The sequence below is a fragment of the Phyllobates terribilis genome, unplaced genomic scaffold (genome assembly GCF_046119375.1).
Source record: "Phyllobates terribilis strain yellow unplaced genomic scaffold, ASM4611937v1 Scaffold_217__1_contigs__length_3308461, whole genome shotgun sequence".
Classification (NCBI taxonomy): Eukaryota; Metazoa; Chordata; class Amphibia; order Anura; family Dendrobatidae; genus Phyllobates; species Phyllobates terribilis.
Window position 1 is genome coordinate 2,403,782 of NW_027362977.1, and position 25,913 is coordinate 2,429,694.

At 44.1% G+C, this 25,913-nt stretch overlaps 12 non-coding genes and 1 pseudogene across 12 annotated transcripts; all 13 read right to left on the reverse strand.

Moving 5' to 3' along the window:
• Positions 1-2,152: 2,152 nt before the first annotated feature.
• LOC141214436 (U2 spliceosomal RNA) lies at positions 2,153-2,343 on the reverse strand. The gene has a single exon (XR_012283664.1). It is a non-coding gene; the product is annotated as a U2 spliceosomal RNA (small nuclear RNA).
• Positions 2,344-3,455: 1,112 nt separating this feature from the next.
• On the reverse strand, positions 3,456-3,646 carry LOC141214314 (U2 spliceosomal RNA). Its single transcript, XR_012283580.1, has one exon. It is a non-coding gene; the product is annotated as a U2 spliceosomal RNA (small nuclear RNA).
• A 1,115-nt stretch (positions 3,647-4,761) lies between these two features.
• LOC141214315 (U2 spliceosomal RNA) lies at positions 4,762-4,952 on the reverse strand. The gene has a single exon (XR_012283581.1). It is a non-coding gene; the product is annotated as a U2 spliceosomal RNA (small nuclear RNA).
• A 1,115-nt stretch (positions 4,953-6,067) lies between these two features.
• Positions 6,068-6,258, reverse strand: LOC141214437 (U2 spliceosomal RNA). The gene has a single exon (XR_012283665.1). It is a non-coding gene; the product is annotated as a U2 spliceosomal RNA (small nuclear RNA).
• Positions 6,259-7,373: 1,115 nt separating this feature from the next.
• Positions 7,374-7,582, reverse strand: LOC141214367 (U2 spliceosomal RNA; annotated as a pseudogene).
• A 6,107-nt stretch (positions 7,583-13,689) lies between these two features.
• LOC141214438 (U2 spliceosomal RNA) lies at positions 13,690-13,880 on the reverse strand. Its single transcript, XR_012283666.1, has one exon. It is a non-coding gene; the product is annotated as a U2 spliceosomal RNA (small nuclear RNA).
• Positions 13,881-14,995: 1,115 nt separating this feature from the next.
• On the reverse strand, positions 14,996-15,186 carry LOC141214439 (U2 spliceosomal RNA). Its single transcript, XR_012283667.1, has one exon. It is a non-coding gene; the product is annotated as a U2 spliceosomal RNA (small nuclear RNA).
• Positions 15,187-16,301: 1,115 nt separating this feature from the next.
• Positions 16,302-16,492, reverse strand: LOC141214440 (U2 spliceosomal RNA). Its single transcript, XR_012283668.1, has one exon. It is a non-coding gene; the product is annotated as a U2 spliceosomal RNA (small nuclear RNA).
• A 1,115-nt stretch (positions 16,493-17,607) lies between these two features.
• On the reverse strand, positions 17,608-17,798 carry LOC141214197 (U2 spliceosomal RNA). The gene has a single exon (XR_012283466.1). It is a non-coding gene; the product is annotated as a U2 spliceosomal RNA (small nuclear RNA).
• Positions 17,799-18,910: 1,112 nt separating this feature from the next.
• LOC141214442 (U2 spliceosomal RNA) lies at positions 18,911-19,101 on the reverse strand. Its single transcript, XR_012283670.1, has one exon. It is a non-coding gene; the product is annotated as a U2 spliceosomal RNA (small nuclear RNA).
• Positions 19,102-20,213: 1,112 nt separating this feature from the next.
• Positions 20,214-20,404, reverse strand: LOC141214443 (U2 spliceosomal RNA). Its single transcript, XR_012283671.1, has one exon. It is a non-coding gene; the product is annotated as a U2 spliceosomal RNA (small nuclear RNA).
• A 1,115-nt stretch (positions 20,405-21,519) lies between these two features.
• LOC141214384 (U2 spliceosomal RNA) lies at positions 21,520-21,702 on the reverse strand. Its single transcript, XR_012283641.1, has one exon. It is a non-coding gene; the product is annotated as a U2 spliceosomal RNA (small nuclear RNA).
• A 2,953-nt stretch (positions 21,703-24,655) lies between these two features.
• LOC141214317 (U2 spliceosomal RNA) lies at positions 24,656-24,846 on the reverse strand. Its single transcript, XR_012283583.1, has one exon. It is a non-coding gene; the product is annotated as a U2 spliceosomal RNA (small nuclear RNA).
• Between the last annotated feature and the right edge of the window lie 1,067 nt (positions 24,847-25,913).

Consider the following 25,913-nt stretch of genomic DNA (forward strand, 5'->3'; position numbering starts at 1 on the left):
TGATCTTTTGGTCCTTGGTCGGACGTCTTGGACTTCCCATTTTGCTCATCTTCCCGAAATCTGTGAGGGCAAGAAAAATAAAAGTGACCTGGAGTCTGGCAAAAACTGCATTTCTTTTCCTTAGGGCATTCTTTTGTCTCATGTTCTTCACTAGCACAATTTCTACATGATACATGACAGTTTTCTTTTGAATGACCATAGCGCCCACAATTTCTGCAATATACTGGCATCCCAGAAAAGAAGAAATCCCCATTTGTTTGCCCAATTTTGAAACGGGCAGGGGGGAGCCGTATACCACCTGATGTATTTGGATCTCTTGTACACTTCACAAGGAATTTCCACTTAGATGTCCATATGTTATATTCGTTTAATATCTTCCCAATACATTTAACACTTTTAAAATAAATTGCTAGAAATGACATTACTTCTGGAGCAGAAACAAAGGGCGAAAATATTTTTACAATAACCAGTCTTACCTCATCCAGGACGTGCTCAACAATTTGTATCCCTTTCAAAACAGGACTATTTTCAACTTTTTTTAACTTTTCTAGTACATCTCTAAAAATACCTTCTCCGGTGAATGTGATGTCATAGTCACCTCTTCTGGGATAATCCTGGATGGAGAGAATTTCATTCCTTTGTACGCCAAGAAGGTTCCTGAGCACGTCCTGGACTACATACCCTAATTTCCTCATATCCGAGCCACCCGCCGTGAAGTGAACTCGGATAGAGTTTTTTAGCCTCGCATAAAGAGGCACGAGGTTAGGGTCAACCTCCATGGAAAAACGCAACAAGGTTGCAAATTGCAGCCGCTTGCAATCTGCGCTCCCAGTGTTCTTGCAACGAAAAACACCTGGAAGCTGGGGGATCGCAACTCGTTACCCTGGGACTAAGCCCTCTCCCTAATAGCAGCAAGCAGGTTAAGTCCACCAAAGTGGACGATCCTGCCAGGCCAAGGAGAGGGGTACCCGAGTGCCCTTCAACCACAATCTCCTGCAATAAAGCACTTGATCTTAGCCAAAAGGCCGAGAAGCGATAACCAGAATTGGTTTCAAACTACGGAGCCACCCAAGGATCCTGAAAAGTCCATTTGTGGAGATGAGCTCCTGGACTCCCGTTAAGAAGACATGTTGTCAACCTCTAGATCCCTTACATGCCTGCACTTTTCGGCTTGCTGCTGCTGCAATCCACGCGTTTTAGATCTGCATAACTCCACCTCTTTAAACACAGCACCTTCACCCCCTGCTGTTCCCACCCGCCTCAACACCGTTGGAAGGGAGGAGAACCAATTAAGGCGGGGGGTGGGGTGGAACGAGCAGCTGTCTACCCTTAGCAGGAGGGCTCCTGATTACATACCTCTCCTGCTGCTGCTGCTGCTGGCTGTCCAGCAGCAGACTGAAGGTGGCTGCTGCTGTGCACAGGTATATAAAGGCTCAGAGCCTATTATGACACGCGCAGCCAGCGTTCCATTGCCACATTCCATCTACTGCAGGCAGGATACCTGGCTGGCTGAATGTCGCTGAGAAGCTCACAGAGACCGCCATAAGCAACAGTTTAACAGAATGCCACAGACTAATCAACCAAACTTTTTGGGTTGGGTTCTCTTTTATAGTCTGCAGGCATTAAATGAAAGAAGTCAGTGTTCCAGCAGAAGGAGACAACGTTTCAGAAAAGGCATTGTAGCAAACCAAAAAAGAAATTTTAAGCGCAGCAGAGTAACCAGCGCACATACCTGTTAGCTCAGGTGAGTTTAAAAGGCTGCTGTTGATAACAAGGGCATTTGCTAAATAGATGGTGTGTGTGCAACAATATACTGAAAGGTCAATTATATTGTGCAGCTTATCTCACCACCTGTAGTTATTTAGGTGAAAGCTCCAAAATGCTTGCCTAATATGTCTGTTTATCCAAAAGGAAGTAAAAAGGGAGAGCTAGAAAGATAGCATTGCATCACATTACATGGCAATGCAATGCACAGTTGCTGAAGTTGAACCAAAATGAGCTTGTAATCTGGCTTCTGCAACTTTGAACATGAAAAATCCAATGAGGAGAAGAAAAGCAAAGCCAAAGAGTCCATCCCAAAATCCGACAAACAAGCAAAATGAACAAAAAACATTGAATTCAATTCTTTCTGATTTTAGAAACTGCATTAAAGAAGGGGTGCACCGGTCCTGGAGATACTGCAATACCAGGTCAATGCGTGGAGTGGACAGAGCAAGCTCTTTTTCCATCTCCCTGTTCTAAAAATCCATTTAATATATGGTCCCCAGATAGGGGACGTATCAGATATTAAACTGATAAGAACAGATACTACACTTGATCTTAGCCAAAAGGCCGAGAAGCGATAACCAGAATTGGTTTCAAACTACGGAGCCACCCAAGGATCCTGAAAAGTCCATTTGTGGAGATGAGCTCCTGGACTCCCGTTAAGAAGACATGTTGTCAACCTCTAGATCCCTTACATGCCTGCACTTTTCGGCTTGCTGCTGCTGCAATCCACGCGTTTTAGATCTGCATAACTCCACCTCTTTAAACACAGCACCTTCACCCCCTGCTGTTCCCACCCGCCTCAACACCGTTGGAAGGGAGGAGAACCAATTAAGGCGGGGGGTGGGGTGGAACGAGCAGCTGTCTACCCTTAGCAGGAGGGCTCCTGATTACATACCTCTCCTGCTGCTGCTGCTGGCTGTCCAGCAGCAGACTGAAGGTGGCTGCTGCTGTGCACAGGTATATAAAGGCTCAGAGCCTATTATGACACGCGCAGCCAGCGTTCCATTGCCACATTCCATCTACTGCAGGCAGGATACCTGGCTGGCTGAATGTCGCTGAGAAGCTCACAGAGACCGCCATAAGCAACAGTTTAACAGAATGCCACAGACTAATCAACCAAACTTTTTGGGTTGGGTTCTCTTTTATAGTCTGCAGGCATTAAATGAAAGAAGTCAGTGTTCCAGCAGAAGGAGACAACGTTTCAGAAAAGGCATTGTAGCAAACCAAAAAAGAAATTTTAAGCGCAGCAGAGTAACCAGCGCACATACCTGTTAGCTCAGGTGAGTTTAAAAGGCTGCTGTTGATAACAAGGGCATTTGCTAAATAGATGGTGTGTGTGCAACAATATACTGAAAGGTCAATTATATTGTGCAGCTTATCTCACCACCTGTAGTTATTTAGGTGAAAGCTCCAAAATGCTTGCCTAATATGTCTGTTTATCCAAAAGGAAGTAAAAAGGGAGAGCTAGAAAGATAGCATTGCATCACATTACATGGCAATGCAATGCACAGTTGCTGAAGTTGAACCAAAATGAGCTTGTAATCTGGCTTCTGCAACTTTGAACATGAAAAATCCAATGAGGAGAAGAAAAGCAAAGCCAAAGAGTCCATCCCAAAATCCGACAAACAAGCAAAATGAACAAAAAACATTGAATTCAATTCTTTCTGATTTTAGAAACTGCATTAAAGAAGGGGTGCACCGGTCCTGGAGATACTGCAATACCAGGTCAATGCGTGGAGTGGACAGAGCAAGCTCTTTTTCCATCTCCCTGTTCTTAAAATCCATTTAATATATGGTCCCCAGATAGGGGACGTATCAGATATTAAACTGATAAGAACAGATACTACACTTGATCTTAGCCAAAAGGCCGAGAAGCGATAACCAGAATTGGTTTCAAACTACGGAGCCACCCAAGGATCCTGAAAAGTCCATTTGTGGAGATGAGCTCCTGGACTCCCGTTAAGAAGACATGTTGTCAACCTCTAGATCCCTTACATGCCTGCACTTTTCGGCTTGCTGCTGCTGCAATCCACGCGTTTTAGATCTGCATAACTCCACCTCTTTAAACACAGCACCTTCACCCCCTGCTGTTCCCACCCGCCTCAACACCGTTGGAAGGGAGGAGAACCAATTAAGGCGGGGGGTGGGGTGGAACGAGCAGCTGTCTACCCTTAGCAGGAGGGCTCCTGATTACATACCTCTCCTGCTGCTGCTGCTGCTGGCTGTCCAGCAGCAGACTGAAGGTGGCTGCTGCTGTGCACAGGTATATAAAGGCTCAGAGCCTATTATGACACGCGCAGCCAGCGTTCCATTGCCACATTCCATCTACTGCAGGCAGGATACCTGGCTGGCTGAATGTCGCTGAGAAGCTCACAGAGACCGCCATAAGCAACAGTTTAACAGAATGCCACAGACTAATCAACCAAACTTTTTGGGTTGGGTTCTCTTTTATAGTCTGCAGGCATTAAATGAAAGAAGTCAGTGTTCCAGCAGAAGGAGACAACGTTTCAGAAAAGGCATTGTAGCAAACCAAAAAAGAAATTTTAAGCGCAGCAGAGTAACCAGCGCACATACCTGTTAGCTCAGGTGAGTTTAAAAGGCTGCTGTTGATAACAAGGGCATTTGCTAAATAGATGGTGTGTGTGCAACAATATACTGAAAGGTCAATTATATTGTGCAGCTTATCTCACCACCTGTAGTTATTTAGGTGAAAGCTCCAAAATGCTTGCCTAATATGTCTGTTTATCCAAAAGGAAGTAAAAAGGGAGAGCTAGAAAGATAGCATTGCATCACATTACATGGCAATGCAATGCACAGTTGCTGAAGTTGAACCAAAATGAGCTTGTAATCTGGCTTCTGCAACTTTGAACATGAAAAATCCAATGAGGAGAAGAAAAGCAAAGCCAAAGAGTCCATCCCAAAATCCGACAAACAAGCAAAATGAACAAAAAACATTGAATTCAATTCTTTCTGATTTTAGAAACTGCATTAAAGAAGGGGTGCACCGGTCCTGGAGATACTGCAATACCAGGTCAATGCGTGGAGTGGACAGAGCAAGCTCTTTTTCCATCTCCCTGTTCTTAAAATCCATTTAATATATGGTCCCCAGATAGGGGACGTATCAGATATTAAACTGATAAGAACAGATACTACACTTGATCTTAGCCAAAAGGCCGAGAAGCGATAACCAGAATTGGTTTCAAACTACGGAGCCACCCAAGGATCCTGAAAAGTCCATTTGTGGAGATGAGCTCCTGGACTCCCGTTAAGAAGACATGTTGTCAACCTCTAGATCCCTTACATGCCTGCACTTTTCGGCTTGCTGCTGCTGCAATCCACGCGTTTTAGATCTGCATAACTCCACCTCTTTAAACACAGCACCTTCACCCCCTGCTGTTCCCACCCGCCTCAACACCGTTGGAAGGGAGGAGAACCAATTAAGGCGGGGGGTGGGGTGGAACGAGCAGCTGTCTACCCTTAGCAGGAGGGCTCCTGATTACATACCTCTCCTGCTGCTGCTGCTGCTGGCTGTCCAGCAGCAGACTGAAGGTGGCTGCTGCTGTGCACAGGTATATAAAGGCTCAGAGCCTATTATGACACGCGCAGCCAGCGTTCCATTGCCACATTCCATCTACTGCAGGCAGGATACCTGGCTGGCTGAATGTCGCTGAGAAGCTCACAGAGACCGCCATAAGCAACAGTTTAACAGAATGCCACAGACTAATCAACCAAACTTTTTGGGTTGGGTTCTCTTTTATAGTCTGCAGGCATTAAATGAAAGAAGTCAGTGTTCCAGCAGAAGGAGACAACGTTTCAGAAAAGGCATTGTAGCAAACCAAAAAAGAAATTTTAAGCGCAGCAGAGTAACCAGCGCACATACCTGTTAGCTCAGGTGAGTTTAAAAGGCTGCTGTTGATAACAAGGGCATTTGCTAAATAGATGGTGTGTGTGCAACAATATACTGAAAGGTCAATTATATTGTGCAGCTTATCTCACCACCTGTAGTTATTTAGGTGAAAGCTCCAAAATGCTTGCCTAATATGTCTGTTTATCCAAAAGGAAGTAAAAAGGGAGAGCTAGAAAGATAGCATTGCATCACATTACATGGCAATGCAATGCACAGTTGCTGAAGTTGAACCAAAATGAGCTTGTAATCTGGCTTCTGCAACTTTGAACATGAAAAATCCAATGAGGAGAAGAAAAGCAAAGCCAAAGAGTCCATCCCAAAATCCGACAAACAAGCAAAATGAACAAAAAACATTGAATTCAATTCTTTCTGATTTTAGAAACTGCATTAAAGAAGGGGTGCACCGGTCCTGGAGATACTGCAATACCAGGTCAATGCGTGGAGTGGACAGAGCAAGCTCTTTTTCCATCTCCCTGTTCTAAAAATCCATTTAATATATGGTCCCCAGATAGGGGACGTATCAGATATTAAACTGATAAGAACAGATACTACACTTGATCTTAGCCAAAAGGCCGAGAAGCGATAACCAGAATTGGTTTCAAACTACGGAGCCACCCAAGAATCCTGAAAAGTCCATTTGTGGAGATGAGCTCCTGGACTCCCGTTAAGAAGACATGTTGTCAACCTCTAGATCCCTTACATGCCTGCACTTTTCGGCTTGCTGCTGCTGCAATCCACGCGTTTTAGATCTGCATAACTCCACCTCTTTAAACACAGCACCTTCACCCCCTGCTGTTCCCACCCGCCTCAACACCGTTGGAAGGGAGGAGAACCAATTAAGGCGGGGGGTGGGGTGGAACGAGCAGCTGTCTACCCTTAGCAGGAGGGCTCCTGATTACATACCTCTCCTGCTGCTGCTGCTGCTGGCTGTCCAGCAGCAGACTGAAGGTGGCTGCTGCTGTGCACAGGTATATAAAGGCTCAGAGCCTATTATGACACGCGCAGCCAGCGTTCCATTGCCACATTCCATCTACTGCAGGCAGGATACCTGGCTGGCTGAATGTCGCTGAGAAGCTCACAGAGACCGCCATAAGCAACAGTTTAACAGAATGCCACAGACTAATCAACCAAACTTTTTGGGTTGGGTTCTCTTTTATAGTCTGCAGGCATTAAATGAAAGAAGTCAGTGTTCCAGCAGAAGGAGACAACGTTTCAGAAAAGGCATTGTAGCAAACCAAAAAAGAAATTTTAAGCGCAGCAGAGTAACCAGCTCACATACCTGTTAGCTCAGGTGAGTTTAAAAGGCTGCTGTTGATAACAAGGGCATTTGCTAAATAGATGGTGTGTGTGCAACAATATACTGAAAGGTCAATTATATTGTGCAGCTTATCTCACCACCTGTAGTTATTTAGGTGAAAGCTCCAAAATGCTTGCCTAATATGTCTGTTTATCCAAAAGGAAGTAAAAAGGGAGAGCTAGAAAGATAGCATTGCATCACATTACATGGCAATGCAATGCACAGTTGCTGAAGTTGAACCAAAATGAGCTTGTAATCTGGCTTCTGCAACTTTGAACATGAAAAATCCAATGAGGAGAAGAAAAGCAAAGCCAAAGAGTCCATCCCAAAATCCGACAAACAAGCAAAATGAACAAAAAACATTGAATTCAATTCTTTCTGATTTTAGAAACTGCTTTAAAGAAGGGGTGCACCGGTCCTGGAGATACTGCAATACCAGGTCAATGCGTGGAGTGGACAGAGCAAGCTCTTTTTCCATCTCCCTGTTCTAAAAATCCATTTAATATATGGTCCCCAGATAGGGGACGTATCAGATATTAAACTGATAAGAACAGATTTTTTTTTTTTTTTTTTTTTTAAACCATTCAGTTTAGTTTTTTAGCAAACAGTATGAATTTCTCCAAAATTTGCTACTTAAAACTTCTCATCATCATGGTTCTATTTATTTAGCAGTAGTATAAGACGAAATATAATCACAAGGGAACATCCTTTACGTAACACAAATGCAGAAACTTCAAGGAATCACAAAGAAAAAAAATCACTGGTATTTGATAAGGTAATGCCACTTTTTAAATTTCCAAATCCCTTCGGCATCTGTGCCACCACCGCCTCTGCTGTCCAACTTATATATCAGGTATAGTCTTGAAAGAATAAGTCTAACACATTCATTCACTGATAAAGATTTCCTCTTGAAAAGTCCAAGGTTCCTTGCATCCCACAAACTCTCCATCACACAAGCCATTATCAACCATAAAATTCTATCTTTAGACCGACTACACGCACCAATTCCAAACATCGCCACACGCCAATCCACAAAATTCACGCCTGCTAAACCCTTACACAATCCACCTACACACTTCCACACACTGTACGCGTACTCACAATCCCACATAACATGCCTCACAGTCTCACAACCACCACATCCCACTCTCGGACACACATCTGTTCTTATCAACTCTCTTTTCTTCTGCACTTCTCTCACAGGTAAAATATTATGTAAAGTCATCCACACAACATCCTTCTGTTTGTTTGACATCCCATACGTATCTAACTTCTTCCATGCATCTGAAACCTCATTCCCTCTCAGCCCAACAATATTACACTCTACCTCATTTGCACTCATTCTTTTCACCACATTCTTGGTCATTCTAAAATCATTCATTCCCACACTCAACAAATCATGCTTTCTCACAAATTTCTCAATCACCTCATACCAAACAGGACACTTAAAGGCCACAGGCACACTCGCATCTCTCTTCCTCCAGCATAACCCATACAACATCCATCCAGCAGAATAATTAGCCATAAAAGCACCTTTATTGCCTTTACCCAGCAAAATAACCACAGTCTTAATATAATTAAGACCTAAAAAAACTTCAATATTGGGAAAGGCCAGCCCACCATGCTGACAAGCCTTCAAAAGGCTCTCCCGCTTCAACTTCTCCATCTTACTACACCACAGGAATGTGAATACCAACTTCTCTATTCTCTTAATTTTCCTGTAAGGAGAAGGAAAAACAGTCGCCACATAAAGCAGGATAGGGAGAATCACTGCTTTGATAATTAATACCTTACCACGCAGAGTCAATTCTCTCATTCGCCAAAAATTCAATTTACGTTCAACCCGCATACCACACTCTTCCCAACTTTCATTCCCTTTTAAGTCATCATTAAATAATACACCCAAAATCTTGATTGCACCCACTTCACACTTTACACCATCCATACGAATACTACTATCTCCAAAACATTTAAAACTACATTTATTCCAATTTACCCTAAAACCAGACGCACCAACAAAAAAATCCAAAAGCAATTTAATTCTACTCAAAGAAGCCATACTTTCACTCACAACCACAACATCATCCATATAACCTAACACTTTCACATGCTTACCACCACTACCAGGCACCAACAAACCTCTCATCATTTTATCCCGTCTAATCAAACATAACAATGGTTCTATTACACATACAAATAAGACGGGGGACATAGGACACCCCTGCCTTACTCCTGACCTAATCTTCACTTTGTCACACAGCCACCCATTAACCAAGAACTCACTTGACACACAATCATACAATGATTTTACACAATTCACAAATTCTCTAGGAAACCCCATTCTTTCCAGTACTTTAAACAAAAACACATGCGAAACCCTGTCAAACGCCTTCTCAAAATCAATAGCTAAAGTCATACATTTCTGCTTTCTATCCTTGCAATCCCCAATCATATCTCTCAACAATAACAAGTTATCACTCATACTTCTTCCAGGCACTGCACATACTTGGTCCTCCTCCACAACACTACCAATCACTTCACGCATACGATTTGCCAGTAACTTACTGTAGACCTTATAATCCGAATTCAGCAGTGTTATTGGTCTCCAGTTTTCCAAACGTTTCCTCTCACCCTTTTTATACACAAGCACAACCACTCCTTCTTTCATTGATTCACACAACCTACCATTCACCCACATATACTTACATACCTCAGTCAAATCTGTTCCCAAAACTTCCCATGCTTTCACATACAACTCTACAGGTATACCATCTTTCCCAGGAGTCTTACTCTTTTTAGCACTCCACACCACATTCTTCACTTCATCCAGAACTACATCCTCACACAACAGATCACGCTCCTCAGAATCAAGTTTTTTCTCCACACCATTCAGAACATATGACACAAGCCCAGAGTCAATCCATTTCTCATCATACAACTTGCTATAAAACCTATTCACTTCTTTCAGCACATCCTCACCCATACAGTTGGTTCCACTTTCATTCACAACTTCATTCATATCAGTCTTCCTACCATTCATTTTTTTAAAAAAGAACCTCGTACACTTCTCATTTTTCTCCAGGTGCTCAATTTTAGTACGATATATAATTTCCTTTCCTTTCTCATCCAACACACGCTTCAATTCATTCTTAGCCTCAGTAAGTTGATCAGACATCTCCAAACCACTTGCAACACACTTTCTCAACCAGTCAATCCGTCTATTAAGGTCATTAAACCTATTCCTATATCTGGCAGCTTTTCTATAGCCCCACTTTTTGAAGAAAGTTTTAAATTGCACTTTCACCCAGTCCCACCAGTCAAGAACACACACAAAATCCTTCTTACGCATTCTCCATCTTTCATACTTTACATTAAACTCATTCATCACCTCATCATCCTCTAACAGCCTTGCATTCAACTTCCATACCCCACCGCCATACACTTGGTCACCATTCGCACAAAACACGCCTCTCAAACATTCATGGTCCGAAAAAGGTACCTTTTGTTGAGAAAAATCCAAACATACCATATTTTTAGAAAATAACATTAAATCAATTCTGGAATGAATCTCACCACGGTCAGCATGGTATGTCGGCGGTGGTGGCATGCCAAGAACAACAACTGCTGCATCTAAAAAGGAAAAATCACAAATTAAATGGGACAATTTCTTTCCTGTTATGTCACACTTTCCTTCTGTGACACAATTAACGTCCCCAACAAAAATAGTGGGAGATTTCCCTGGAAGAAAAAAACTTAATTTTTCAAGAAGAGCAAGCCGCTCTTCCTTCCCTGTAGGGCAATATAAATTAATAATTCTGACCCGCCACCCTCTATAACTCAAAAATGCAATTAAACATCGGCCCACCTCCACCACAATATAACTATCAATAGAGATTTCTTTATTCCCAACTAATATCCCCACCCCATCATTTTTATTATGATTAGACCCTGACCAGATATGCTGTCCGTAAGGCCAGTCTTTGTCACAAGGAGCATCCTGAATCCCACACTCCTGAAGGCAAAAAACATCAGCACCTAAATGTTTCAGGTAGTCCAGAACAGTTGTTCTTCTGATTTTAGATCTGATCTGCCTTACATTTAGGGACACTACATCCCAACCAGATTGGCAAGACATTAATTAAAGAAAAGAAATACATGACTCAATGTTGATCACACCATACTCATCCATTATCATCAGACTGGGAAAGCACCCCAAAGGTGTTGATGCTCTCAGGGATGCCAAGGTAAGGAGCATCAGGGGAGAAGACATCCTGCGGGTAAATGCGGTCACTTGCAGGACTGTCGCACCCTCCGCTGGCAGGTGAGTACTCTCGTCTGGGTTTTTTATTGGCCAGTTCAGGAGTATCATCATCATCAAAAGACCTCCCAGAAGTAAAGTCTCCTTGGCCACCATCCCTGGCCATCTCTTCGTCTGTAGCACCCCAGGACAATGCAGGGGTTCGAGCAAGAGACACATCCATGTCACCCTCACCACATATTTCGGACTGATGAGGGAGGTCCACATCCAACTCGGAGATCTCCATACTTGGCCCAGCAGGGGCTGGAGGGTCCAACAGGATCTGGGCCTCACCCACCAGATCTTCAACCTCAGGGGGCTCCGTCTCCTCATTGATCTCTGCAGTAGTCACCTGTGGGGTAACAGCAGGGACAGTAGGCTTACCTTTGGTCACTTCGGAGAAGGACCTAGGCTTGACTTTAGCCTTACAATCCCGAATCACATGTCCTTCCTCCCCGCAGGCATCACATACCACCGGGTTGGAACAATCCTTCGCCAGATGACCGTACTTGTTGCACTTTCTACAGTTTGGCAATTGTTTGCAGAAATCCTGGATATGCCCGAACATGTTGCATCTCCTGCAGAACAATGGCGCCTCGGGAAAAAACAGATATCCAGAGTCTCTTCCAATTGTAAAGTTCAGGGGAGGATAGTGAATACCTCCAGGACCATGAGGGTCTATCCCAAACCTCACAAAGTATTTATACTTCCCAGTCCACAGCCCTTCTCCATTTAAGATTTTATGGGAGAATTGCACAAAAATGCAGTGTCTTCTCAGGAATGCAGTGATATCATCCCGGGAGATAAAGGGGTTGTGCATGAATACTACCACCGGGATATCCCCCTTAGAGTAGAGTACAGTGAAGATAAGTCCATCCAGCTGAGGGTGCTCTGAAAGGACTTGAAGAGTTTTGAAAAGGTTTTGGCAAGCCGCCATAGAAGAAAGCACCAAGACGTACCTATGCTCCCTTCTGAACTCCTGCAAACAGATGATCTCCGACTTCTGGATCTTCAGGATTTCATAGAAAATGGCGTTGACCAGGTATGACAACGAGAAATGGTCCTTCTTCTCCTCAGAGACCTCGATACGGAAAGCATTCTTGACCCGGGGATCCCCGGTCCCAGCAAAGCGAAGCTTGACACCCATGGTCGCTTCAGGAATCGCCTTCTCGTTTCCTCCTCACTCTCCCCCTATAGCAGCATCCAGCTTAAGCCACCGAAGTGGCGATGCTGGAAGGCCGAGGGCTAGTACACAAGGAACCTCTTGTCCAAACACTAGGTCTGAGCCAAAAGGCCGAGAAGCGATAACCAGAATTGGTTTCAAACTACGGAGCCACCCAAGGATCCTGAAAAGTCCATTTGTGGAGATGAGCTCCTGGACTCCCGTTAAGAAGACATGTTGTCAACCTCTAGATCCCTTACATGCCTGCACTTTTCGGCTTGCTGCTGCTGCAATCCACGCGTTTTAGATCTGCATAACTCCACCTCTTTAAACACAGCACCTTCACCCCCTGCTGTTCCCACCCGCCTCAACACCGTTGGAAGGGAGGAGAACCAATTAAGGCGGGGGGTGGGGTGGAACGAGCAGCTGTCTACCCTTAGCAGGAGGGCTCCTGATTACATACCTCTCCTGCTGCTGCTGCTGCTGGCTGTCCAGCAGCAGACTGAAGGTGGCTGCTGCTGTGCACAGGTATATAAAGGCTCAGAGCCTATTATGACATGCGCAGCCAGCGTTCCATTGCCACATTCCATCTACTGCAGGCAGGATACCTGGCTGGCTGAATGTCGCTGAGAAGCTCACAGAGACCGCCATAAGCAACAGTTTAACAGAATGCCACAGACTAATCAACCAAACTTTTTGGGTTGGGTTCTCTTTTATAGTCTGCAGGCATTAAATGAAAGAAGTCAGTGTTCCAGCAGAAGGAGACAACGTTTCAGAAAAGGCATTGTAGCAAACCAAAAAAGAAATTTTAAGCGCAGCAGAGTAACCAGCGCACATACCTGTTAGCTCAGGTGAGTTTAAAAGGCTGCTGTTGATAACAAGGGCATTTGCTAAATAGATGGTGTGTGTGCAACAATATACTGAAAGGTCAATTATATTGTGCAGCTTATCTCACCACCTGTAGTTATTTAGGTGAAAGCTCCAAAATGCTTGCCTAATATGTCTGTTTATCCAAAAGGAAGTAAAAAGGGAGAGCTAGAAAGATAGCATTGCATCACATTACATGGCAATGCAATGCACAGTTGCTGAAGTTGAACCAAAATGAGCTTGTAATCTGGCTTCTGCAACTTTGAACATGAAAAATCCAATGAGGAGAAGAAAAGCAAAGCCAAAGAGTCCATCCCAAAATCCGACAAACAAGCAAAATGAACAAAAAACATTGAATTCAATTCTTTCTGATTTTAGAAACTGCTTTAAAGAAGGGGTGCACCGGTCCTGGAGATACTGCAATACCAGGTCAATGCGTGGAGTGGACAGAGCAAGCTCTTTTTCCATCTCCCTGTTCTAAAAATCCATTTAATATATGGTCCCCAGATAGGGGACGTATCAGATATTAAACTGATAAGAACAGATACTACACTTGATCTTAGCCAAAAGGCCGAGAAGCGATAACCAGAATTGGTTTCAAACTACGGAGCCACCCAAGGATCCTGAAAAGTCCATTTGTGGAGATGAGCTCCTGGACTCCCGTTAAGAAGACATGTTGTCAACCTCTAGACCCCTTACATGCCTGCACTTTTCGGCTTGCTGCTGCTGCAATCCACGCGTTTTAGATCTGCATAACTCCACCTCTTTAAACACAGCACCTTCACCCCCTGCTGTTCCCACCCGCCTCAACACCGTTGGAAGGGAGGAGAACCAATTAAGGCGGGGGGTGGGGTGTAACGAGCAGCTGTCTACCCTTAGCAGGAGGGCTCCTGATTACATACCTCTCCTGCTGCTGCTGCTGCTGGCTGTCCAGCAGCAGACTGAAGGTGGCTGCTGCTGTGCACAGGTATATAAAGGCTCAGAGCCTATTATGACACGCGCAGCCAGCGTTCCATTGCCACATTCCATCTACTGCAGGCAGGATACCTGGCTGGCTGAATGTCGCTGAGAAGCTCACAGAGACCGCCATAAGCAACAGTTTAACAGAATGCCACAGACTAATCAACCAAACTTTTTGGGTTGGGTTCTCTTTTATAGTCTGCAGGCATTAAATGAAAGAAGTCAGTGTTCCAGCAGAAGGAGACAACGTTTCAGAAAAGGCATTGTAGCAAACCAAAAAAGAAATTTTAAGCGCAGCAGAGTAACCAGCGCACATACCTGTTAGCTCAGGTGAGTTTAAAAGGCTGCTGTTGATAACAAGGGCATTTGCTAAATAGATGGTGTGTGTGCAACAATATACTGAAAGGTCAATTATATTGTGCAGCTTATCTCACCACCTGTAGTTATTTAGGTGAAAGCTCCAAAATGCTTGCCTAATATGTCTGTTTATCCAAAAGGAAGTAAAAAGGGAGAGCTAGAAAGATAGCATTGCATCACATTACATGGCAATGCAATGCACAGTTGCTGAAGTTGAACCAAAATGAGCTTGTAATCTGGCTTCTGCAACTTTGAACATGAAAAATCCAATGAGGAGAAGAAAAGCAAAGCCAAAGAGTCCATCCCAAAATCCGACAAACAAGCAAAATGAACAAAAAACATTGAATTCAATTCTTTCTGATTTTAGAAACTGCATTAAAGAAGGGGTGCACCGGTCCTGGAGATACTGCAATACCAGGTCAATGCGTGGAGTGGACAGAGCAAGCTCTTTTTCCATCTCCCTGTTCTAAAAATCCATTTAATATATGGTCCCCAGATAGGGGACGTATCAGATATTAAACTGATAAGAACAGATACTACACTTGATCTTAGCCAAAAGGCCGAGAAGCGATAACCAGAATTGGTTTCAAACTACGGAGCCACCCAAGGATCCTGAAAAGTCCATTTGTGGAGATGAGCTCCTGGACTCCCGTTAAGAAGACATGTTGTCAACCTCTAGATCCCTTACATGCCTGCACTTTTCGGCTTGCTGCTGCTGCAATCCACGCGTTTTAGATCTGCATAACTCCACCTCTTTAAACACAGCACCTTCACCCCCTGCTGTTCCCACCCGCCTCAACACCGTTGGAAGGGAGGAGAACCAATTAAGGCGGGGGGTGGGGTGGAACGAGCAGCTGTCTACCCTTAGCAGGAGGGCTCCTGATTACATACCTCTCCTGCTGCTGCTGCTGCTGGCTGTCCAGCAGCAGACTGAAGGTGGCTGCTGCTGTGCACAGGTATATAAAGGCTCAGAGCCTATTATGACACGCGCAGCCAGCGTTCCATTGCCACATTCCATCTACTGCAGGCAGGATACCTGGCTGGCTGAATGTCGCTGAGAAGCTCACAGAGACCGCCATAAGCAACAGTTTAACAGAATGCCACAGACTAATCAACCAAACTTTTTGGGTTGGGTTCTCTTTTATAGTCTGCAGGCATTAAATGAAAGAAGTCAGTGTTCCAGCAGAAGGAGACAACGTTTCAGAAAAGGCATTGTAGCAAACCAAAAAAGAAATTTTAAGCGCAGCAGAGTAACCAGCGCACATACCTGTTAGCTCAGGTGAGTTTAAAAGGCTGCTGTTGATAACAAGGGCATTTGCTAAATAGATGGTGTGTGTGCAACAATATACTGAAAGGTCAATTATATTGTGCAGCTTATCTCACCACCTGTAGTTATTTAGGTGAAAGCTCCAAAATGCTTGCCTAATATGTCTGTTTATCCAAAAGGAAGTAAAAAGGGAGAGCTAGAAAGATAGCATTGCATCACATTACATGGCAATGCAATGCACAGTTGCTGAAGTTGAACCAAAATGAGCTTGTAATCTGGCTTCTGCAACTTTGAACATGAAAAATCCAATGAGGAGAAGAAAAGCAAAGCCAAAGAGTCCATCCCAAAATCCGACAAACAAGCAAAATGAACAAAAAACATTGAATTCAATTCTTTCTGATTTTAGAAACTGCATTAAAGAAGGGGTGCACCGGTCCTGGAGATACTGCAATACCAGGTCAATGCGTGGAGTGGACAGAGCAAGCTCTTTTTCCATCTCCCTGTTCTAAAAATCCATTTAATATATGGTCCCCAGATAGGGGACGTATCAGATATTAAACTGATAAGAACAGATACTACACTTGATCTTAGCCAAAAGGCCGAGAAGCGATAACCAGAATTGGTTTCAAACTACGGAGCCACCCAAGGATCCTGAAAAGTCCATTTGTGGAGATGAGCTCCTGGACTCCCGTTAAGAAGACATGTTGTCAACCTCTAGATCCCTTACATGCCTGCACTTTTCGGCTTGCTGCTGCTGCAATCCACGCGTTTTAGATCTGCATAACTCCACCTCTTTAAACACAGCACCTTCACCCCCTGCTGTTCCCACCCGCCTCAACACCGTTGGAAGGGAGGAGAACCAATTAAGGCGGGGGGTGGGGTGGAACGAGCAGCTGTCTACCCTTAGCAGGAGGGCTCCTGATTACATACCTCTCCTGCTGCTGCTGCTGCTGGCTGTCCAGCAGCAGACTGAAGGTGGCTGCTGCTGTGCACAGGTATATAAAGGCTCAGAGCCTATTATGACACGCGCAGCCAGCGTTCCATTGCCACATTCCATCTACTGCAGGCAGGATACCTGGCTGGCTGAATGTCGCTGAGAAGCTCACAGAGACCGCCATAAGCAACAGTTTAACAGAATGCCACAGACTAATCAACCAAACTTTTTGGGTTGTGTTCTCTTTTATAGTCTGCAGGCATTAAATGAAAGAAGTCAGTGTTCCAGCAGAGGGAGACAACGTTTCAGAAAAGGCATTGTAGCAAACCAAAAAAGAAATTTTAAGCGCAGCAGAGTAACCAGCGCACATACCTGTTAGCTCAGGTGAGTTTAAAAGGCTGCTGTTGATAACAATGGCATTTGCTAAATAGATGGTGTGTGTGCAACAATATACTAAAAGGTCAATTATATTGTGCAGCTTATCTCACCACCTGTAGTTATTTAGGTGAAAGCTCCAAAATGCTTGCCTAATATGTCTGTTTATCCAAAAGGAAGTAAAAAGGGAGAGCTAGAAAGATAGCATTGCATCACATTACATGGCAATGCAATGTACAGTTGCTGAAGTTGAACCAAAATGAGCTTGTAATCTGGCTTCTGCAACTTTGAACATGAAAAATCCAATGAGGAGAAGAAAAGCAAAGCCAAAGAGTCCATCCCAAAATCCGACAAACAAGCAAAATGAACAAAAAACATTGAATTCAATTCTTTCTGATTTTAGAAACTGCATTAAAGAAGGGGTGCACTGGTCCTGGAGATACTGCAATACCAGGTCAATGCGTGGAGTGGACAGAGCAAGCTCTTTTTCCATCTCCCTGTTCTAAAAATCCATTTAATATATGGTCCCCAGATAGGGGACATATCAGATATTAAACTGATAAGAACAGATACTACACTTGATCTTAGCCAAAAGGCCGAGAAGCGATAACCAGAATTGGTTTCAAACTACGGAGCCACCCAAGGATCCTGAAAAGTCCATTTGTGGAGATGAGCTCCTGGACTCCCGTTAAGAAGACATGTTGTCAACCTCTAGATCCCTTACATGCCTGCACTTTTCGGCTTGCTGCTGCTGCAATCCACGCGTTTTAGATCTGCATAACTCCACCTCTTTAAACACAGCACCTTCACCCCCTGCTGTTCCCACCCGCCTCAACACCGTTGGAAGGGAGGAGAACCAATTAAGGCGGGGGGTGGGGTGGATAGAGCAGCTGTCTACCCTTAGCAGGAGGGCTCCTGATTACATACCTCTCCTGCTGCTGCTGCTGGCTGTCCAGCAGCAGACTGAAGGTGGCTGCTGCTGTGCACAGGTATATAAAGGCTCAGAGCCTATTATGACACGCGCAGCCAGCGTTCCATTGCCACAATCCATCTACTGCAGGCAGGATACCTGGCTGGCTGAATGTCGCTGAGAAGCTCACAGAGACCGCCATAAGCAACAGTTTAACAGAATGCCACAGACTAATCAACCAAACTTTTTGGGTTGGGTTCTCTTTTATAGTCTGCAGGCATTAAATGAAAGAAGTCAGTGTTCCAGCAGAGGGAGACAACATTTCAGAAAAGGCATTGTAGCAAACCAAAAAAGAAATTTTAAGCGCAGCAGAGTAACCAGCGCACATACCTGTTAGCTCAGGTGAGTTTAAAAGGCTGCTGTTGATAACAAGGGCATTTGCTAAATAGATGGTGTGTGTGCAACAATATACTGAAAGGTCAATTATATTGTGCAGCTTATCTCACCACCTGTAGTTATTTAGGTGAAAGCTCCAAAATGCTTGCCTAATATGTCTGTTTATCCAAAAGGAAGTAAAAAGGGAGAGCTAGAAAGATAGCATTGCATCACATTACATGGCAATGCAATGCACAGTTGCTGAAGTTGAACCAAAATGAGCTTGTAATCTGGCTTCTGCAACTTTGAACATGAAAAATCCAATGAGGAGAAGAAAAGCAAAGCCAAAGAGTCCATCCCAAAATCCGTCAAACAAGCAAAATGAACAAAAAACATTGAATTCAATTCTTTCTGATTTTAGAAACTGCATTAAAGAAGGGGTGCACCGGTCCTGGAGATACTGCAATACCAGGTCAATGCGTGGAGTGGACAGAGCAAGCTCTTTTTCCATCTCCCTGTTCTAAAAATCCATTTAATATATGGTCCCCAGATAGGGGACGTATCAGATATTAAACTGATAAGAACAGATACTACACTTGATCTTAGCCAAAAGGCCGAGAAGCGATAACCAGAATTGGTTTCAAACTACGGAGCCACCCAAGGATCCTGAAAAGTCCATTTGTGGAGATGAGCTCCTGGACTCCCGTTAAGAAGACATGTTGTCAACCTCTAGATCCCTTACATGCCTGCACTTTTCGGCTTGCTGCTGCTGCAATCCACGCGTTTTAGATCTGCATAACTCCACCTCTTTAAACACAGCACCTTCACCCCCTGCTGTTCCCACCCGCCTCAACACCGTTGGAAGGGAGGAGAACCAATTAAGGCGGGGGGTGGGGTGGAACGAGCAGCTGTCTACCCTTAGCAGGAGGGCTCCTGATTACATACCTCTCCTGCTGCTGCTGCTGGCTGTCCAGCAGCAGACTGAAGGTGGCTGCTGCTGTGCACAGGTATATAAAGGCTCAGAGCCTATTATGACACCCGCAGCCAGCGTTCCATTGCCACATTCCATCTACTGCAGGCAGGATACCTGGCTGGCTGAATGTCGCTGAGAAGCTCACAGAGACCGCCATAAGCAACAGTTTAACAGAATGCCACAGACTAATCAATCAAACTTTTTGGGTTGGGTTCTCTTTTATAGTCTGCAGGCATTAAATGAAAGAAGTCAGTGTTCCAGCAGAAGGAGACAACGTTTCAGAAAAGGCATTGTAGCATACCAAAAAAGAAATTTTAAGCGCAGCAGAGTAACCAGCGCACATACCTGTTAGCTCAGGTGAGTTTAAAAGGCTGCTGTTGATAACAAGGGCATTTGCTAAATAGATGGTGTGTGTGCAACAATATACTGAAAGGTCAATTATATTGTGCAGCTTATCTCACCACCTGTAGTTATTTAGGTGAAAGCTCCAAAATGCTTGCCTAATATGTCTGTTTATCCAAAAGGAAGTAAAAAGGGAGAGCTAGAAAGATAGCATTGCATCACATTACATGGCAATGCAATGCACAGTTGCTGAAGTTGAACCAAAATGAGCTTGTAATCTGGCTTCTGCAACTTTGAACATGAAAAATCCAATGAGGAGAAGAAAAGCAAAGCCAAAGAGTCCATCCCAAAATCCGACAAACAAGCAAAATGAACAAAAAACATTGAATTCAATTCTTTCTGATTTTAGAAACTGCATTAAAGAAGGGGTGCACCGGTCCTGGAGATACTGCAATACCAGGTCAATGCGTGGAGTGGACAGAGCAAGCTCTTTTTCCATCTCCCTGTTCTAAAAATCCATTTAATATATGGTCCCCAGATAGGGGACGTATCAGATATTAAACTGATAAGAACAGATACTACACTTGATCTTAGCCAAAAGGCCGAGAAGCGATAACCAGAATTGGTTTCAAACTACGGAGCCACCCAAGGATCCTGAAAAGTCCATTTGTGGAGATGAGCTCCTGGACTCCCGTTAAGAAGACATGTTGTCAACCTCTAGATCCCTTACATGCCTGCACTTTTCGGCTTGCTGCTGCTGCAATCCACGCGTTTTAGATCTGCATAACTCCACCTCTTTAAACACAGCACCTTCACCCCCTGCTGTTCCCACCCGCCTCAACACCGTTGGAAGGGAGGAGAACCAATTAAGGCGGGGGGTGGGGTGGAACGAGCAGCTGTCTACCCTTAGCAGGAGGGCTCCTGATTACATACCTCTCCTGCTGCTGCTGCTGCTGGCTGTCCAGCAGCAGACTGAAGGTGGCTGCTGCTGTGCACAGGTATATAAAGGCTCAGAGCCTATTATGACACGCGCAGCCAGCGTTCCATTGCCACATTCCATCTACTGCAGGCAGGATACCTGGCTGGCTGAATGTCGCTGAGAAGCTCACAGAGACCGCCATAAGCAACAGTTTAACAGAATGCCACAGACTAATCAACCAAACTTTTTGGGTTGGGTTCTCTTTTATAGTCTGCAGGCATTAAATGAAAGAAGTCAGTGTTCCAGCAGAAGGAGACAACGTTTCAGAAAAGGCATTGTAGCAAACCAAAAAAGAAATTTTAAGCGCAGCAGAGTAACCAGCGCACATACCTGTTAGCTCAGGTGAGTTTAAAAGGCTGCTGTTGATAACAAGGGCATTTGCTAAATAGATGGTGTGTGTGCAACAATATACTGAAAGGTCAATTATATTGTGCAGCTTATCTCACCACCTGTAGTTATTTAGGTGAAAGCTCCAAAATGCTTGCCTAATATGTCTGTTTATCCAAAAGGAAGTAAAAAGGGAGAGCTAGAAAGATAGCATTGCATCACATTACATGGCAATGCAATGCACAGTTGCTGAAGTTGAACCAAAATGAGCTTGTAATCTGGCTTCTGCAACTTTGAACATGAAAAATCCAATGAGGAGAAGAAAAGCAAAGCCAAAGAGTCCATCCCAAAATCCGACAAACAAGCAAAATGAACAAAAAACATTGAATTCAATTCTTTCTGATTTTAGAAACTGCATTAAAGAAGGGGTGCACCGGTCCTGGAGATACTGCAATACCAGGTCAATGCGTGGAGTGGACAGAGCAAGCTCTTTTTCCATCTCCCTGTTCTAAAAATCCATTTAATATATGGTCTCCAGATAGGGGACGTATCAGATATTAAACTGATAAGAACAGATTTTTTTTTTTTTTTTTTTTCCACTCAGATTACAAGTCCCATATTTACCATTTCATGCTTTGCAATGATTTCCAAATGGTATTAGGTTGTTATCCATCATTGTGGGTCATATATCCATTTTTCCAATCTTATTTTATATATATACGTTTATATTATCACAATACAGTTATTCCATATTCTTTACATCACAACATTACAATCTTTACCATTACGATTTAAGGCAACATTCCTCTCTTCAGGCCATATGCTGCCAAGGCATTCAAAAGCCTTCCATCCAGAAACCGACCATCCCAAGCTTCTTCTACCTCTTTAGCCAACGACTGAGGTATTCTGTAAGTTGAAAAAAAACGATGCATATCGCTATAAATGTTATTCCACACTTTGCGCCTTAGACTAGCCTGAGTCCCCCCTTCACAACTCTCTAGCATTTTCAACACTTCTTGTCTCTCCTCCATCTCCCTCATATTTTTTTCTGAAACATCCTTTGCTTCACTAGAGTCCTTCCCAGATGACAAAACTCCTTCAATTTCTTCTCTGGCTTCACATGCGACATCCTCTCTTTCTTCTTCACTAGTTTCTTCACCCTCCTCCTCCTCTTCCATATTACTTACAGCACCTTCCTTTTCATCCTGACTGGAGGACTCACTTTCCTCCTGATCTTCTGACTCCCTATCCACCTCCACTTCTTCTTCCAAGCTAGTATTTTCAATCTCAACGCCTGTGATATCACTCTCAGTATCTTCTTCCATATGATCACCTTCTTTTCTTATATCTCTTATTTGTTCCTCCTTCTTTTGAGATATGTTCTCTTCCGTTTCATCATGGGGGGCAGCTTCAGACTCTTCTTCATTTCCATCTTCCTTGTCAACTGACTTCTCCTCCCTTTTATTGACAGGACAGCAATCATATAAATGACCACTGCCACCACATAGATTACATTTCTTACTTTTTTCACAATTCTCTGCCTTATGTCCCACTTCTTCACACTTGGCACACCACTGTAATGTACAGGAATCCTTTTCATGGCCATACTGTTTACAACGCCTACAAAACTTCGGCATACCTGTAAAGAACATATCTCCATTAACTGTCCCGATTTTGAATCTACTTGGTGGGAGTACCACAACACCATCCGAACTTTCCTTGAACTTGACCAGGAACCTCCACCTCGTGGTCCAAAAACCATATCGGTTAAACATTTTGCCAGCAGAACTCACTTTCTCACAGTACCGGGATAAAAAGGTCATGATCTCTTCTTCCAATATGAAAGGACTATACATCCTTATTACTATTAGCCTTTCCTTCCTAGGAAAATGCGACACAAAAAAAACACCTTCAAGTATCGAATCTTCCTTCACTAGATCCATTCTCTTCCAAAAGTCAGAAAAGATATCTTCTGAACAAAAAATAACATCATATATCCCTCTCTTCGGGAACTCCAACATAGACAAAACTTGTTCCATTTGAACTTCCAATAGTCCAAACAAAATCTTCTCTACCAAAAAAAACAAGCCAGACTTCTTCTTCTCTGGATCCAAAAAAATAAACCGCACTGCATTCTTCAGTCTTGCAAAAACTGGGACCTCTTCACAGGTCAGCATATTTGGGCTTCTCCCGTCCATATCTTCACACCAAACGTGGCAAAAATCCTCCTCGCCTACTTAAAAAAAGCAGGCAGGCTGATCGCCCCTCGTTGCCCAGGGACTAATCCGGCTCCCCAAAAGCAGCAAGGGGGTGAAGCCGCACTGCTACATGCAGCGATCCCCCGAGGCCAAGGAGCCGGGTACCCAAGGCACCTCTCAGCCAAGACCAAGGCAGCAACCGGTAGATCACTGCACTTGATCTTAGCCAAAAGGCCGAGAAGCGATAACCAGAATTGGTTTCAAACTATGGAGCCACCCAAGGATCCTGAAAAGTCCATTTGTGGAGATGAGCTCCTGGACTCCCGTTAAAAAGACATGTTGTCAACCTCTAGATCCCTTACATGCCTGCACTTTTCGGCTTGCTGCTGCTGCAATCCACGCGTTTTAGATCTGCATAACTCCACCTCTTTAAACACAGCACCTTCACCCCCTGCTGTTCCCACCCGCCTCAACACCGTTGGAAGGGAGGAGAACCAATTAAGGCGGGGGGTGGGGTGGAACGAGCAGCTGTCTACCCTTAGCAGGAGGGCTCCTGATTACATACCTCTCCTGCTGCTGCTGCTGCTGGCTGTCCAGCAGCAGACTGAAGGTGGCTGCTGCTGTGCACAGGTATATAAAGGCTCAGAGCCTATTATGACACGCGCAGCCAGCGTTCCATTGCCACATTCCATCTACTGCAGGCAGGATACCTGGCTGGCTGAATGTCGCTGAGAAGCTCACAGAGACCGCCATAAGCAACAGTTTAACAGAATGCCACAGACTAATCAACCAAACTTTTTGGGTTGGGTTCTCTTTTATAGTCTGCAGGCATTAAATGAAAGAAGTCAGTGTTCCAGCAGAAGGAGACAACGTTTCAGAAAAGGCATTGTAGCAAACCAAAAAAGAAATTTTAAGCGCAGCAGAGTAACCAGCGCACATACCTGTTAGCTCAGGTGAGTTTAAAAGGCTGCTGTTGATAACAAGGGCATTTGCTAAATAGATGGTGTGTGTGCAACAATATACTGAAAGGTCAATTATATTGTGCAGCTTATCTCACCACCTGTAGTTATTTAGGTGAAAGCTCCAAAATGCTTGCCTAATATGTCTGTTTATCCAAAAGGAAGTAAAAAGGGAGAGCTAGAAAGATAGCATTGCATCACATTACATGGCAATGCAATGCACAGTTGCTGAAGTTGAACCAAAATGAGCTTGTAATCTGGCTTCTGCAACTTTGAACATGAAAAATCCAATGAGGAGAAGAAAAGCAAAGCCAAAGAGTCCATCCCAAAATCCGACAAACAAGCAAAATGAACAAAAAACATTGAATTCAATTCTTTCTGATTTTAGAAACTGCATTAAAGAAGGGGTGCACCGGTCCTGGAGATACTGCAATACCAGGTCAATGCGTGGAGTGGACAGAGCAAGCTCTTTTTCCATCTCCCTGTTCTAAAAATCCATTTAATATATGGTCCCCAGATAGGGGATGTATCAGATATTAAACTGATAAGAACAGATACTACACTTGATCTTAGCCAAAAGGCCGAGAAGCGATAACCAGAATTGGTTTCAAACTACGGAGCCACCCAAGGATCCTGAAAAGTCCATTTGTGGAGATGAGCTCCTGGACTCCCGTTAAGAAGACATGTTGTCAACCTCTAGATCCCTTACATGCCTGCACTTTTCGGCTTGCTGCTGCTGCAATCCACGCGTTTTAGATCTGCATAACTCCACCTCTTTAAACACAGCACCTTCACCCCCTGCTGTTCCCACCCGCCTCAACACCGTTGGAAGGGAGGAGAACCAATTAAGGCGGGGGGTGGGGTGGAACGAGCAGCTGTCTACCCTTAGCAGGAGGGCTCCTGATTACATACCTCTCCTGCTGCTGCTGCTGGCTGTCCAGCAGCAGACTGAAGGTGGCTGCTGCTGTGCACAGGTATATAAAGGTTCAGAGCCTATTATGACACGCGCAGCCAGCGTTCCATTGCCACATTCCATCTACTGCAGGCAGGATACCTGGCTGGCTGAATGTCGCTGAGAAGCTCACAGAGACCGCCATAAGCAACAGTTTAACAGAATGCCACAGACTAATCAACCAAACTTTTTGGGTTGGGTTCTCTTTTATAGTCTGCAGGCATTAAATGAAAGAAGTCAGTGTTCCAGCAGAAGGAGACAACGTTTCAGAAAAGGCATTGTAGCAAACCAAAAAAGAAATTTTAAGCGCAGCAGAGTAACCAGCGCACATACCTGTTAGCTCAGGTGAGTTTAAAAGGCTGCTGTTGATAACAAGGGCATTTGCTAAATAGATGGTGTGTGTGCAACAATATACTGAAAGGTCAATTATATTGTGCAGCTTATCTCACCACCTGTAGTTATTTAGGTGAAAGCTCCAAAATGCTTGCCTAATATGTCTGTTTATCCAAAAGGAAGTAAAAAGGGAGAGCTAGAAAGATAGCATTGCATCACATTACATGGCAATGCAATGCACAGTTGCTGAAGTTGAACCAAAATGAGCTTGTAATCTGGCTTCTGCAACTTTGAACATGAAAAATCCAATGAGGAGAAGAAAAGCAAAGCCAAAGAGTCCATCCCAAAATCCGACAAACAAGCAAAATGAACAAA